Genomic DNA, 15,168 nt, shown 5'->3' with positions numbered 1-15,168 from the left:
GGAATCTTTTCTTATTAGGTATGCTGAACCTTGATACAACAAACATCAAACAAGCAGGGAATAATTAACTTCATTATCATGAAACTTTCATTTTGCAATCTGCATCATATTTCTCTAAGATCCTTTTACATTACATAACCATAAGCTGGTAGGTTTGTTTCAAAGGGTTTTTTTCTTCAGGGGTTTTTTGGTTTTTAGTAAAAGGCCTTTTCCTTTTTCTGTTTCCTTATTCATAATTTTTCCAGTGACATAAATAAAAACCTCAAATTACTATTTCATTCACTGTCATAAAATTATCTCATCACATACTGTTTCATCATACGTTACTTATCTCAAGATAGATAATTTGTCAGCACAGAGTAATCAGGAACAGAATACTCCTAGCACAGCACTGTTGTATGGCACCACCTGAAGAGCTATGCACTTTATCATAAAAGCATCTGGACTACAAAAAACAATCTTCAGTTTTGTCCCCCATTCTTTCAGTTATATGCAAAATATTTGAAACTTTTAATAGTTATAACGCTATCTTATGGCAACCTCTAGAAATATCAGGGTTTAGACATGCAAGAGATTGCACCCGAGTAATGGATTGAACATGTTGGACTCTTCAGAAATGTCTTTCAGAAATGAAAGTTTTCAGTGAATTGATGTTTATATGCTGTATCTGATAGCATTGTTGTCCACAACAGAAGATGTCAAAATATCACTCACTAATAAGAAGCCTGCTGTATTAATGCTGAGTTTCAGATTTTATTTTTTTCCATAAAAATCAGATGTAAAGAGCTGAACACATTGACTCAGCAGTGAAATAGTGTTATTTACTTAATTTTTTAAATGTAAATTTAATGCCTGGATAGTACTGGATTCAATGACACTGTATGAATTTTTTTTTCATCTGAACTGACACAACTACAATAAAAATGTCAATTACAGGAATATTTCCTAAAATAATTATAAAATACGTATTTGAAATTTACTTAGCGTAATATTATTGTGTATACATTTAAATCAAAATATATATGGATCTATCAAAAGAGTCCCTCAAAGAAACAGGGCTTGTTTATTACTTTTCACTAGTTTAAGAAGAGAACATTAAAGAAAAGCTGTCCTCATCTTCTCAAGTATTCCAGTAGCTGATTTAAAGAATTTTGACAACTGATCTGCTGAGAGTAGTTTACAGTAAAGACTGAAAGAAAGCCTAGAAATTCTCCTGTTCTAGTTCTTAAACAAGACCATTTCTACCTTTTACAGACCCAGTAATCCAAAACCGGATAAATCTCAGTATCACAAACAGGATTAAAATGTAATGCCTAGCCTTCAAGACTGTAATACAAGACTCTCACTACATAAGGAGACTATTTCATCTCATTAACTATAACAAGATGTCTGTTACTCAGACCATCAGCATTTTAAAGGATTTAGGGTTTCCATATCCAAGGTGGCTGGTTAATAACAGTCCTTAGAGATTACATTAACTAAAAATACAGCAGTTTAGCCTTCTGCTAGTCTAGGGAGAGAAGAGGGCACTGTGATTTATGGGATTAAGGACTGAACATAGTTTAAGTCAAAATCTTGGTTCTAAGGCTTTTTATGAGAAATTATGTCACAGTCTTTCAAAATTTTTTCACGTGATTATTATTTTACCAAGAGGACTCTTTTGAATAACCATCAGCACTATGAATCCCCTTTTAGCCCTGCCTTCCTGAGAAAATTAATATGAACTTTTGGAAAAATTTCTGCAACAATTTCCAATTAACTACCATGTAGATACCATGTAAATGATGTCTTTACAACATCACATTTTACACTTACAAGAGTCCTTCCTCCTCAACAATAATTTAGCCTGGTGGCTGAAATCTTGACGTTCAAACTCCGGCGTAAAGACCTTCACGTTAGTGCATCTACATCAAAACTCACATATCATTAAGCAACTAAATGGACTATTGCTAACACTTTACATTTAATTATGAACAATGTGTTTTTCCTAAACCTTGGCTGTTAGAATAAGGCTACCTGTCTTTAAAAAGCTTTCACTATTCACAATTCTGAAGAAATACCTAAAAATATTGCACAAATGAATCTTATGTATTTCTTATACACCATTATAAAGCAAGTTAATAATCTTGGGTGGCTAGAATAATGATTCATTTTTAATATCTGGTGTCAATAATAGTGTGTATGGATCACCTACTGTTACCAAAACCACAACAAAATAACCACACAAAAAGTGAAGGGATATGTTTGCTGGAGAAAGCAGAGTGTCATAGTTCTAAACAGGGGCGATACAGGTTCATTTCAATGCTTTGTCTGGAAATTCATGGCATATCCTTTCTTGGAAGAGCCCTTTACCAAGACATGGTTAAAAAAAATCACTTATAAAACATCTACTTCTTCTATCTATCCATATAACCTGTTACCTTCTCTTAAAAGATAACGTAGTAGGTTTAACTTGATTTCTTCTTGATATTCCTTGTTAGCTCTTACTCATAACCCTGCTTTTTTTTCCTAGGTGCTGGCAAGGAGTTTAATTATTCTCATAAATTAAGTTATATTGACAGCACTATAATTTTCTTGCTGTTCCTTTTTAAAGTTTCCCTTAAAGCAAAAAGATTCTTTTTCTAGTTTTCTGGAACCTTTCCTGTTATCTTTGAGTGATAAACAGTCAGCCTCCGAGACTGTTTCAATCATACTTTGGAAACCTTTGAATCAATTTTATCTGATTTAGCCCATTCAAAACACAATTTGTTCAAGTATCCAAATCCATCTTTCTTTAGTTTGACACAAAATATTTGTTGTTGATAATAATCGTACTACTCATATTGAGAATGTCCAACTGCATAAATTGGAGAAGACTGAAGGAGAGAATATTTATTAGTTTTGTTGACATTATCTTTCAAAGAGCTTTCCTGGACCACTGAGCAGCAGACCAACACTTTCCTTAGTTTGCCTTTTACTGCTAAGGCACTCATAGAATTATTTATTATCTTTTATGTGTCCTGGTAGTTATATTTCATTTTGTGCTTTGGCCTTTCTCTGACTTTGTCCATGCATGCTCTTAAAACAGAGAGAATTCCAGTATCAAGAAGAGTTTTATTATTTCTATACAGTCTGCTTGCGTTTATGTGGTAGTAGGGGGAATAGCTGTAAATGAGGCGGGACAGGAAACAGGTAAATTGGCTCTACCCATCACATAAAATTCTCTTACCCTCTGAAACAAGATACTTGTATCCGAGCTGCTTACTGCAAATAGTCCTTGGCCTATGCTAGACCCTAACCTCTGCATGGCCATGATTTGTGACAATGGCCACTGGCCCAGGCTGTAAGTATTGCAGGAATAGCAATTTAACAGATCTGGGTTTATGTAGGTCACCATACGCGAATGTTCTGATCTATGTGCCCTCTGTTTATTAGTGTAGAAATAAGTAGTTACTTTCTTATAAGGATGCATATTATTACAGTATTTAGGTGAAGAAAATCAGGATTGAGATCACAAAATCCTTTTTTTTTTTTTTTTTTTTTTTTAAATTATCAGGCATTACACCTTGCAAGAAGAAAAAAGGACCACTCTGAAGGCCTCTGATTGTATATTGTATTAGCAAATCTGCACTGGTAGATTATGGGATTTCTGAGACTCATTCTTGAAAACCAAGGCTGAATGGCACAAAACAACTCATTATTTCCAGGTTCAATTTACAAAATCACTTATTCTACAAATTGAGAACAGGGCAGGCTATTTACCTCTTGTGTCTTAAATCAAACTCTACATCCTGAAGGACCTCTTAAGGAAAAGAAAAAAATTGCACATTTAACTTCAGACAATCGCTAAGTACCGAGAAATGAGACTATTTTAACACCCTTCTGGTTTGCTTCCCTGTCCTTTTCTGGAAGAAACCCTACAGGTAGAAAAAAGAAGTGAATTAACAGAAACAAAAAGCATAAGGATGTAAGCTTTTACATCCATAGTACAGCAACCTCATAATTGTTACTAGACTTCCACTAGAACTGTTTAAGAGCAGAATGGGTTCTATATAATGCAGTTACAAAAAGTCTGGCTTTCATCATTACATAACTCATAGACAAATAGAAACTGGCCCTGGACTTCAGCTTTAGGGGAAAACAAACAAACAAACAAAAACCAGAAAAAACCCAAGAAAAATCAAAACTGCAAAAGCTAATTTAAAAGTTACATGGACGGAAATGGGTAAACATAGGTCAGACTCCATAATGCCCATTCCGTTTGGTCTACAGTCTCAACTATCACTGAATACACTATTGTAGCCCTACTACTTTAGAATAGACTATTTCCGTTGGAAGGGACCTGCAACGATTCGCTAGGCCAACTGCCAACCACTGAACACACTAAAGTTTCATTAGGTACTCCAAAAATTCACTAGTTGTCTAAGTTTCATCTAGGCAAACCTACATGATGTACATGTTTCTGTCATTGGTCATATGGATAATACAGCGTTATACTGCTGATACCACTGAGCAGCTTGATATCCACCTTATCGCTAAGTCTCAACAAGGTTTGAAAACCAAGTTACCTTCAACTACAGTACAAACCATTAAACACGCAGAGAGTACATTTAATGTCTTCCATCCCGGTCTCCTCCTACACTCTCCCCTCTCCTCTGGAAAGCCAGAATTTAAGTGTCTGTTCAAAATCAATCTCAAGGGAATGCTCAAGCCTAGTAGCAGGGAGGGGTTTTTTGTTTGGTTGGTTTATTGTCAAGGAGAAAAGAAAGAAAAAAGTTCCTTGTATGAGGCCAAAAGAATTTCACAGTGGTGATTTCCAAAGTGGGATAAGCACCTCTGCACGCTCAGGAATGAATCTTGTCTTTTGAGAGTGTTTTGCTGTCTCCTCCTCATGACTACCTTCAAAGGCTCTCCAGTGAGCTGCTTGACTTCTGTGAACTCTACTTAAGTTTCCTGTGTAGTGGATAGGGGAGTATGGGCACCAAACGTAAATTTTAGAAAACAGTTGGGCATCTAAAATTAAATTTTCTGATGCAGAGTGTTTCATTGTCATTGTCCTTTGTATGAACCTAGTCCATAGCACCTAAATACTTGATTTGCATAGATACAGGTTTATACATGGAAAAAAGTGCATGCACAAACTGAGGCAAGCTTGAAAATGTCTGAAAATTGCTCTGTATCAGTAGAAGTTAGACTCAGACAAAGAAAGCGGCTGTAGGAAAGAAAACAGACTGGAAGCATATGCTCCAAGTGCATCAAGAAAGGCAGACATAAAGATGCTAAAGGAAGAGAACTTAGTTAAAAAGAAAAAGTAATAGAAAAAAACCCCCACAATTGAAGGGGAAGAAAAAGTTTTAATAAGTTAGGCAAACGAGATTGAAAATGGTGTTAATTATGCCTAGCATCATAAATGGCAATTAAAAAAAGCAGAAACAGTGGATGCAATATAGTTGTTTTAAGTTGTTAGCGTAGCAGAAACTGCAGCACATCCCATCATCTAGGAACAATTACCAGCTGTTGCCATCAGGGAAATCATCCTTTCTTCACTATTCTACTGTACAAAAGCTATGTCCAAAACAACCAGCTGTGATTAAGAGGGTGAATGGAACTCAGAATATGTAAGTTCCATTTTTTTATTCTTTCTCACTGTCCTGCAATCAGAATCCTACCCCTTCTTTTCCTTTCTCTGATACCTTTCCCAACCATTTCTTCCCTAAACTCCTGGTTCATCCCATCTGCCTTACTACTAGGATTACATTTTATTCTGTGTAAAATGTTTTGGACTGATTTCTAAGAATGATACATAGGGGAAATTAAACAAAACAGATTGTTATCTTTTGGAAATTGTTCTGTTTTATGTCAGGCAAAAATGTATTTCTACTGACTGGAAAGAAGAGAAATGGAGAGGGCAGACTGTGGCAGAGGATAATCTACATTCTGGAGCTGACAGGGACCTTGACAAGAGTAAAAACTGTATTTTCTCCTAGTTTTAATAAATGAAAGTCCTTTTGAGGACTATGATCTATGATGATATTTTAACCATTACTCAGCAAGATATAGAACAGCGTAACAACATAGGGCAGGATGTCACTGATATAATCGGCACCATTAATACCATGATGATTTGACATTAAACGCAATTAGGAGGGGACATTTTTATGCTGCCGCTTTTTTGTTGTTATTGTTAGTTTAATAATCTCATCTTTGATAGGCATGTTTAGTCATACAGACTTTGTGTCTCTGTGCTACTGAATGGGAATCTGACATTCAGACACTGATCCAGCCTCCTGCATTTTGATCTAATGGAGACAAACCTAATATAGTTAAAGAGTAGGCTGCCAGCAGCCCTTTCAGATCAATTTATGATCTCATATGGCATTATCCTAAAGAAGATATATTTGTATTCTTTCATTAAATCTGCCTTCTAAGACTAGTGGTTTATTTTTTTATATATATATATACACACATATACATAGTGGCTTAGCAGAGAATGGCTGCAAAAAAGTTTTTTACATGGGGGGGGACTGCATTTGAAGATTTATTTAAATGATCATGAAAGATTGTCACAGCTAGGCACAAATATGAAAAAAAAGGTCAATAAAAACTTTCCCCAAAAAAATCACTCACAAAAATAAGCCTGAGAAGACTACTGTTGAACACAGACATGCATACTTTTTTTTTTTTAATAAGTAAGAAAAATTTTGGCCAGGAATTATACCTGCTGCTTGTTTACATTTTATTAATACTAAAGGTTAAGGACTTTTATGTGTAGTAATACATATAACAAGTAACAGCCACACCATGCAGACGAAAAGAAGAAAAAAGGAATACAAACAAATACGTACAGGAAAAAAGTGAAACACACAGGAAATTATGGAAAGAAAAGTTCTTAGATATAAAGAATAAGCCTGTGAGACAGAAGAAATAGGTTGACTATCCAGGGACCTTTAAGTACAACAAAACTCACCGAGAGATTAAACTCTGAATCTCAGACTAGCAAGAGTCAGTCTGCTCCTAAAAAGCAATTTAGAGTATTCTGATTGCTCTGAGAGGAATTAGCCAGGCAGCCAGGGATTTTCAGAGCATAGCTATGGGCTTGGGCAATGATGTAAAGCTGGCTATATTGCCTCTGCAGCCCCTACACATTCCCTTCTGCCAAAGAATTTCTCAACCAGTTACAAAGTATTCACCTGAAAAACCTACAATCCATTCCCATTTCTATCACAGATTTCCTCTATGACTGTGGACTGCTTGGTCTACAGGGTATGTGTAAATGGCAGAAAAAGGGAGCATTTCGCAGCTGCCAGGTTCAGAAGTATCCTGGGAGACAGGGTGGGATAGTATCGACCTGTTGTCCCCTTGTCCTTATCATTCAACCAGACTCTCCAGAAGGAAACCAAGCACGCAAGCCTGGAGATGTCCAGGGTCACTATGCTGGTGGGGAAACCTGGGTGTGCTGGCTCTGCAGTCTTTCGTCACAACCTCAAGGCCATAATTCAATGCACACTTTTTGGGGCAGTTCCCAGCCCTTTGCAGATCTAAGCTACTTCTTTTTCATGGTGCACCATATCTTCATTGCACTGACACAGCGACAATGTGAATGGGACTGGTGAACCAGCCTGACTGAAAAATGCCCGTTTTCTCTAATCTGTTTTAAAATTAGAGCATGCCGATGATCAGCCACACAAAACAATGTGCCAGCTCAGCCAGAGTTGGAATAAGGTGTTTACAGGCCAGGGCTGGAAAAAAAGCAAACCTAAGAGACCTTAAGCTATCTGAAGACCTGCTGCCATAAAAAGCCTGAGTGCCTCTCCAGAGCCTATTTTCCTCAGACATAACACTGTTTCAGTTTTTAGGTTTTACCCTATGGACAAAATGTCACATTAATAGGTAGGAAATAATGCAGAGACACTGATTTTGATCTGCCACAAAATGGGGTTTGTTCGACAGGTTGCAATTTCTTATCTATCACCAGACGTCTGTTAGAATAGAATATTTCGATTGAAAGGGACCTACAACGATCATCTAGTCCAACTGCCTGACCAATTCAGGGCTGACCAAAAGTTAAAGCATGTTATTAAGGACATTGTCCAAATACTGTGTTGGATATTTTCACAGTTCCAACAACATGCCTCCATAAATACTTGAAATGCAAGTATGAAACAAAGAATGGACAAAAAGCTAGATTTTTCAGGACGGTGAACGGGATTACAAACTCCTCAGATGCTAAACACACCCATCTAAATTTATTTCAGCTGCACTAAGATACCAGTAACATCCACACTGATGGTCTTGCAAACATGACGCTGGATCTACAGAAGAATTGTGGCCCCCTGTCCAGTTAGTGTCTAAAGTGGACTTACTGTGTTACGTAAACTGGAGGTAGGTACCTATGTTTTAGCACCCGCATTGCTTTAACCATATCCTAATTCCATCTAGCACTACAGTGCTCAATTAGTCTAGAAAGACGTAATTGCTCATCTCTAAATCACTCGTGGTAATATGATATATTGAGAGAGTAATTTTGGTTTTGGCCTTTGTTTACCATTACATCTTCTCTTTCAGCTACTCCAAGAGCAGTTATACCAGACAAAAAACAATATCTAAGCAAAAGTTTTCTCTTTATGCTGCAGGTTTTCTAAAAAAACTTTATAAATTGCAATATAATATAAAACAAACATTTTAATGTAAACATATAAAATGCAAAATAATAGAAAAAAAAGCCCAAGCTATTTTCTGAGTTGGCTAACAATACCATTTTACATATTCCTGAAAAAAGTTGGAGCTGGACTTTCAATCTGCTTATGACTGAAATCCACAAAGTACTGTTTGTTTTCACAGGAAAACAAACATCTGCACAATATGAGCAGTCTCTCATCCTTGTTTCAGCTGTTCTTTCTGATTATTTTGCAAGACCACACCACGATTTTTTTCCTTTTTTTCCCTCTACTTCCATCCTTTTTTAGAGACGTTTTAAGTAATCATGTTTTACAGGAGGGGAAAAACGTTTTAAGACTTAATCACACAATTATATTCACACAGGTAAAGTCCCTTTGTAGTTGATTATTTGTCTGCATAGAGGTTGAGCTTTTCAATGAGCTTTAAGCTGCAGGATCTGTATTTATTTGACAAGGTATGCAATCTCGCATCATGACATACAGACTCATGGCTTGGCAGATATTAGGAAGGGAATAGATATACCAAATATTCTCCAGGAAAGGGGAAATAAAACTGCTTTCTTTCAGAGCACATCTGTTTGTCCTGTATTGTATTCAAAAGAAAGTGATTTCTAAAATATTTTTAGATGAAGTATTAGCTTTATTCCATAGTACTAAATGTATTCATTTTATCGCATTTCCTGTAAGGAAAATTTTGGAGTTCAAAATGTTCCTTTTGGATTTCACTAGAAGCATTTTGAACTGTAAATTTTTCCTAAAACTCTTTAAAAACAAAGGAGGAGGAATAATAACCTTAGTAGGAGTATCACCAAAGCTGTATTTAAATGGATGGGTCTCTGGAACTGGAGAAACTCAGTTTACAGATATAGCAACATGCACCTATATGTAGAATCATTAACTTCAATGAAACTTTCACTTTGAAAATATAATTGGGAGATCAAGGACTGCATTGTGTAGGGCGGGGCTGGTCAGTGACTGTTCTTGTCCTAGAGACCTAAAACGAGATCTAACAATCCTACTGTTTGAATAGTAAACACTTATTTAAAATTTCTACCCACTTTTCTCCAATCTACCATCCAGTGCTAAGCAATTAATTATACGTTATTTTGATTAGCCTAATTAAAGTGAGGATGAAATTATGCTTTCACTGGAGTGTGGCATTTAAAAGGAATTTGCCATTTGTTTTGTAAAGAAGAGCTCCCCATTTTACTCACTTTTTTAGCAGCCAGCTGTTATCTTCACTTTTACTTGTTGTACACTTTTGGTTATGCTGTCATTCATTAGAGTCTTTTTGAAACAGCTGACATTTTTCACATGTTAAATAGTTCTAAGAGTTTAAGCTTTAAATTCATAACTGGAACTAGAAGTAAATTTCCTGGCAAACCCAGGTTTTTTTCCATTAGAAAAAATATTTGGCTAATGAGAAAAAGTTGTGTTAACTTGAAATATCTTACACTTGCCACCATCTAATAACACCCCGCTAGTAATTACTGTGGATTGGCTGATACACGTGGACTTAATGCTTGGTGACATTTTGTGTCTGCTGGACAGGGTCATCTTTGGACAGCTGAATATTTCCTGGGAAAGAGAGGACAGGACGGACTTTGTACAGCTTGCTTTCAGATGCTGGGCACCTGGACTCATATTGGGAAGACTGTTTCACCTATTACAGAGCAGCTGCTCGAATCTTCAGCTGTCTTTAACAAGATCCAAAATCAGGTGTCCCATGGCCCAGAATGTCCTAATTCTAAAGGCAATAGCTATCTACTTTTGAATGATGAAATTAAAAGATCTTCATTTCATCTTTGGTACAGAATGGCAACAGTTTTAAAGTACAGGAAAGTTAGTGTGACAGGCAAATAATTTTCTTCACAGCTCTACTGATCAATTTTTTTTTTTTTTTTTTTTTTTTTACTATGTTTAGTAACAACTGAAGAATACAGATTACAAGGTAAGAATTCATGAGTTGTCTATACTAGGGTAGTTCAGATCTTCAAATTACACAAAGGCTTAAGAAAGATACATGTGTTTACTAAGTAAAAGTAATTTGCTATTGCCCTCTATTTCATTTCCGCACTGGTATTTTCTGTCTTGATGTTGATCTTGCAGTCTTGCTTTATTTTACAGTAGTGTTCTGAGCAGTGATATGATACATATCACACATGATTTTTACCCTTTTCGGTGTTTAGAAAAGTTTGTTCATTTAAAAGTAAAATCTCAAAGGATGTTCAAAATATAGATGGTATTCTGATACTTACCTCAGCAATTAGATTAATTTAACTATTTGTCTCAGTGAATTGGAGTTATACTTCACCTTTCCATGAATATTTTCTGTCTGATTGTTTTTAATTGTTGCCTTAGGCAGCCTCAAGTTATTTCCAGTCTTCTTGTTTTCTTCTAATTTTAAAGCCTCACTAATTCTTTTTTTCTGTGTTTTTCTCTTTTGGATTTATCGTTTTGAGCACTGGCCACTGAGGCAAATTAATTTCTCTTTGCGTTCCCATGAAGTCCTCTGATGGGTTCCCTGTGGTATCTCTGGTTGGCATATTACGTTAAATAGGCTTTCTACCTTCAGATTAAGAGATTATAATCTATCTCTTAAATTGGTATGATACAGACTCTACCCTTTGAAGCTTGTAGAAGACAGAATTTAGCACCCCAATTTATCTTCTTCCATTGAGGGCAGGCAGCAGCAAACTATCTCAAGTGATTTTTTTTTTTTTTTCCTCCTGCCTCAAAATTTCCTTCCAAAAACAGACGTTAGCAACGTAAGTTTTTATGGCACTCACCCGGTACTTCAGTGGCATGTGGGGAACCAAATGCAGGAAGAGCCTGAGAGCATTGACACTCCAATTCCCACTCGATTCCTGTTCCGCTGAGAATGGCAAGCACCTTATGTTTGCAGCTCTCCCTTGCAGCACAGACTGAAATGGCAGTTCAGCTGAATTGGTGACTGCTGCTGTAATTTATCTAGTAATAAAGAAATGACAAAAAAGGTGAATTTATTTTCTTTTTCCTCCCAAACCCCCCTGTATGCTGAGGCACGAAAACACCTGGCACCATCTTTCATCAATATTTAACACAGCCTCTTCTATCTAGTGTTGCTTTCCCTTCTCCTAGCTCAAGAAGTGCTCTCAAAACAGCACCCAGTTCCTCTCCCCAGCTTCTATTATTTACTGATATTGTCTCTTTGTTTACTGCAGAGTGCAATTTCTTGGAGAAGAACAGAGAGTTCCACCTGGTCGAACATCACAACACAAATCTGTTACTCTTCTCTGTCATGTCTAGCTTCTTACAAGCTATCCCACTAAGCACAGCTATGTGAATTTTAGTGCATTTTATACATTTTAGTGCATTTTATACATCCTAGAACAAATAGGTAGTTTTAATTGCTGCTAAGAGAGCTTATAGTTGACAGCTCTAGCTTAAAAAAATTTCCTGTAGAAAGTTAATGATCATTTAGGAACTAGAATAGCGTGCATATGACATAAAAATATCAAAGTTTCATTCAGATAAAAATGGAGAAGAAAACATTTCAACATTTTTATATCTTTATAAGTTGAAAACTTTTCAGAAGTTTTAATTTCAGATAATTCCACAATAGAGCCTGGAGCCTTTTGGATAATTCAAAAGAATTTAAGTGATACTGTAAAATATCCATATTTACAAATGTATTATTAAAAACTGCTAATCAAAGTAATTTTTCCTGCAATATTATAATTTTTAACGAGTAACAGCCATTACGATATTTATCAAATGCCAGAATTAAATAGGAATTCAGTGTTCTACAGTCATATATTAAACAAGGGCCTTACCTACTGCTTTCTTTCTGATGCTTCTCACAGTACAAGAATGTAAAAAGGCTGCATACATTTTCAGCTGACGAAAAAAAAACAAAGCAAGCCATAAACTCTCGCTTGGTTCCAGATAAAATAAATAAAAATAAAATAATTAACACACTATTCTTACCATGTAAAGCTTGTGAACACGCAGAGATGTTCTCCTACTAAGTGGTTCTGGAGGGAAAAGAAATTGCCGCTCATAATGAGTGTTAGCCAGTTCAGGCAACTATGTTCATATATGATTCATACCAGTTTCAATGAAGTATTTAGACACACAGTTAGGTTATTTTACTCTTCTTGTATTAGGTGGAAAATAGCTTACCAAGCTTCTACACTTTCATTTTTGGGGCAAGAAAAACAGTTCCTTCTGACTCAGTGTTCCATGAATTCAGTCAATCCAGTGGATTTATTCAAGGAAACAGCACACAATTGACTTCTCCAGCTGACTGCAAGACTGAAATTGATGGATGCTTCAAGCACATTCTCAAGATCAAGCATGGTCTTATCTCAGTAGGGTTCAGATCCTTTCTTTTTCCCCCGAGATTTCCATTTCATGCTATAAAATAGTGTTAAAATATTAAAAGAATCAAGTTATTAATATATTGCAAGTGAATTATTATTCCATATGGAAAATTCTTTCAAAAATTCAGTGAGAAGTAAAATTTATTTTTCAGTCTGCTAATGCACTTTCTTTAAAAAATTCTCTATTGCAAGTCTTTTGATAACTTACGTCATAACTGATAACATATTTGCCTCTATCTTCATGTCACCAAGGTGTGATTGCTGGTAAAAAAATCCTAAAATTGCAATGGAGATTTATAACTGTTTCTTCTTCCTGAAATGATGCAACCATAATTATTTGGAAACATGATTTCTAGATGAAAGTATGAAGTCTGATGAAAAGCCCTAATGAAAAAACCCACAGAGATATATTCTTTCCATGCCTCAGCACCTGCAAGAAATTTTCTGGCATCTGTAGGAGTATCTTTCTATTACTCTGTTAAAATATTTGAAAGACAAAACAACGTCTTGGGCTCCCTGCACACCTTGAGGTGTGGGAAGGGAAAGGAAGGAAGGATTAGAAAAGACTTTATTAGTAAAGTGAAGTTGACTTCTATATAGTTCTAAACTAATTCCTTACTCTGCAGTCTTGTATTTGAGGACATACTGGGGCAAAGGGGCTTTCAGAGACTCATTATGAGATGGATCTAGTTTAAGAATTGCTCGATCCCTGCCATGGATGTGTAACATCTGGCCTGAAACACCTCAGGATTCAGTCCTGCTGTCAAAGTCACTTGAATCTTCCTTACAGGGTCTCCAGTTACAGTCATGCTTGTGGGACACAAAATGTTGAAAGTTGTTGAAGAAAAACAGTTTTCACAAATTCAATGCTGTCATTTAGTTTCCATAATCCCACAGACTATCTAAATTTATAAAGAAACTAAATTTAAAAAAACAATTCTACTTTCACATTTTTAGTACAACTTCAAGCACTATTTTCTAAAAATCAAAAAGGCATCGTATTTTCCCTTCTATGACTACTGATAGGCCTTTTTCTTGAATTCCTATGGGAAGTGTATCACACATCTTTTAGATACCACATAGGATGGCATCATTACTGATATAGACAGTATACCCAAATATCTTGGTGACTGATCTACAGTACATTAGGCAGCATAAATTTATAATGCCCTGAACAAATGATATTTAGAAAATCTATCCAAGCTTACAGATGAATCTTCCAGTTATTTGCAACCATTTTCCTTTCTAACAAAGGAAAGAGCTGAAATACAATTCTAGTCAGAAGGTCAATTAGTTTTAACCCCCAGATTCTGCAGGAGAGCTTTACTTTAGCTTTAATAAAAATGTTGGGCTTGGAGGTCTATTAAGTTTATTAACAAAGTACAATACTTAGGTGACAGACACAGAAACCCTTAGACATTTTTAACACTCCAAGATTGTAGGTAATGCTAATAAAATGGGAGCGTAGTCTCTGGTAAAATACTATTTTAAATGTAAAGAAGTAGACAGACTGTTTGAGAAGAAATATCCTTTCATTAGTTCTCCCTGATTCACTTTTTTGTACAGAGCAGAGCAAGCAGAAGATTTGGGTATTTTGTGAAAGTTTGGGGTTTCTTGGTTTGTGGTGGTTGTTCACATAACATTAGTTAGTACTTTATAAATACAGCTTATTCCTCTGTGGCTTGTCTTAATTTTGTGTATAGCACAATAGCCATTAAAAAGTAATTGTCACTTTAAAAACAATTACACATCAGGGTTATTAGAATAACGTACGAGGAGCCTGTAATACATCTTTTCAACATTTTCACTTAAAATACAGATACGCAGTCATCTTCATTCGCCGTAAATGGAGCTAGACATGTAAACTGCATGTAAAATGAAATAAATGTTAACTGCATTTCCTTACATTTCTTCACTGTATTGCAGCAGCCACTGGGGCACCCACAACATTTAAACACATTTCCTTTTCATTTGGCTCTTGAGAGTATCCAACTCCCATCAAGGAAGCAAGTTGTAAACAAATTCACAGAACAATCCGCCAGCTTTGCTATTCAGAAAGGTGAAGATATTAAGAGCACTAATAGATTCTAATGACATAAAATCCGTATGATGGAGAGTAAAATGGGCATATGCCAACTAGAATTGTG

Source organism: Gymnogyps californianus, chromosome 4, assembly GCF_018139145.2.
Source record: "Gymnogyps californianus isolate 813 chromosome 4, ASM1813914v2, whole genome shotgun sequence".
NCBI lineage: Eukaryota > Metazoa > Chordata > Aves > Accipitriformes > Cathartidae > Gymnogyps > Gymnogyps californianus.
This window is presented reverse-complemented; position numbering follows the sequence as displayed.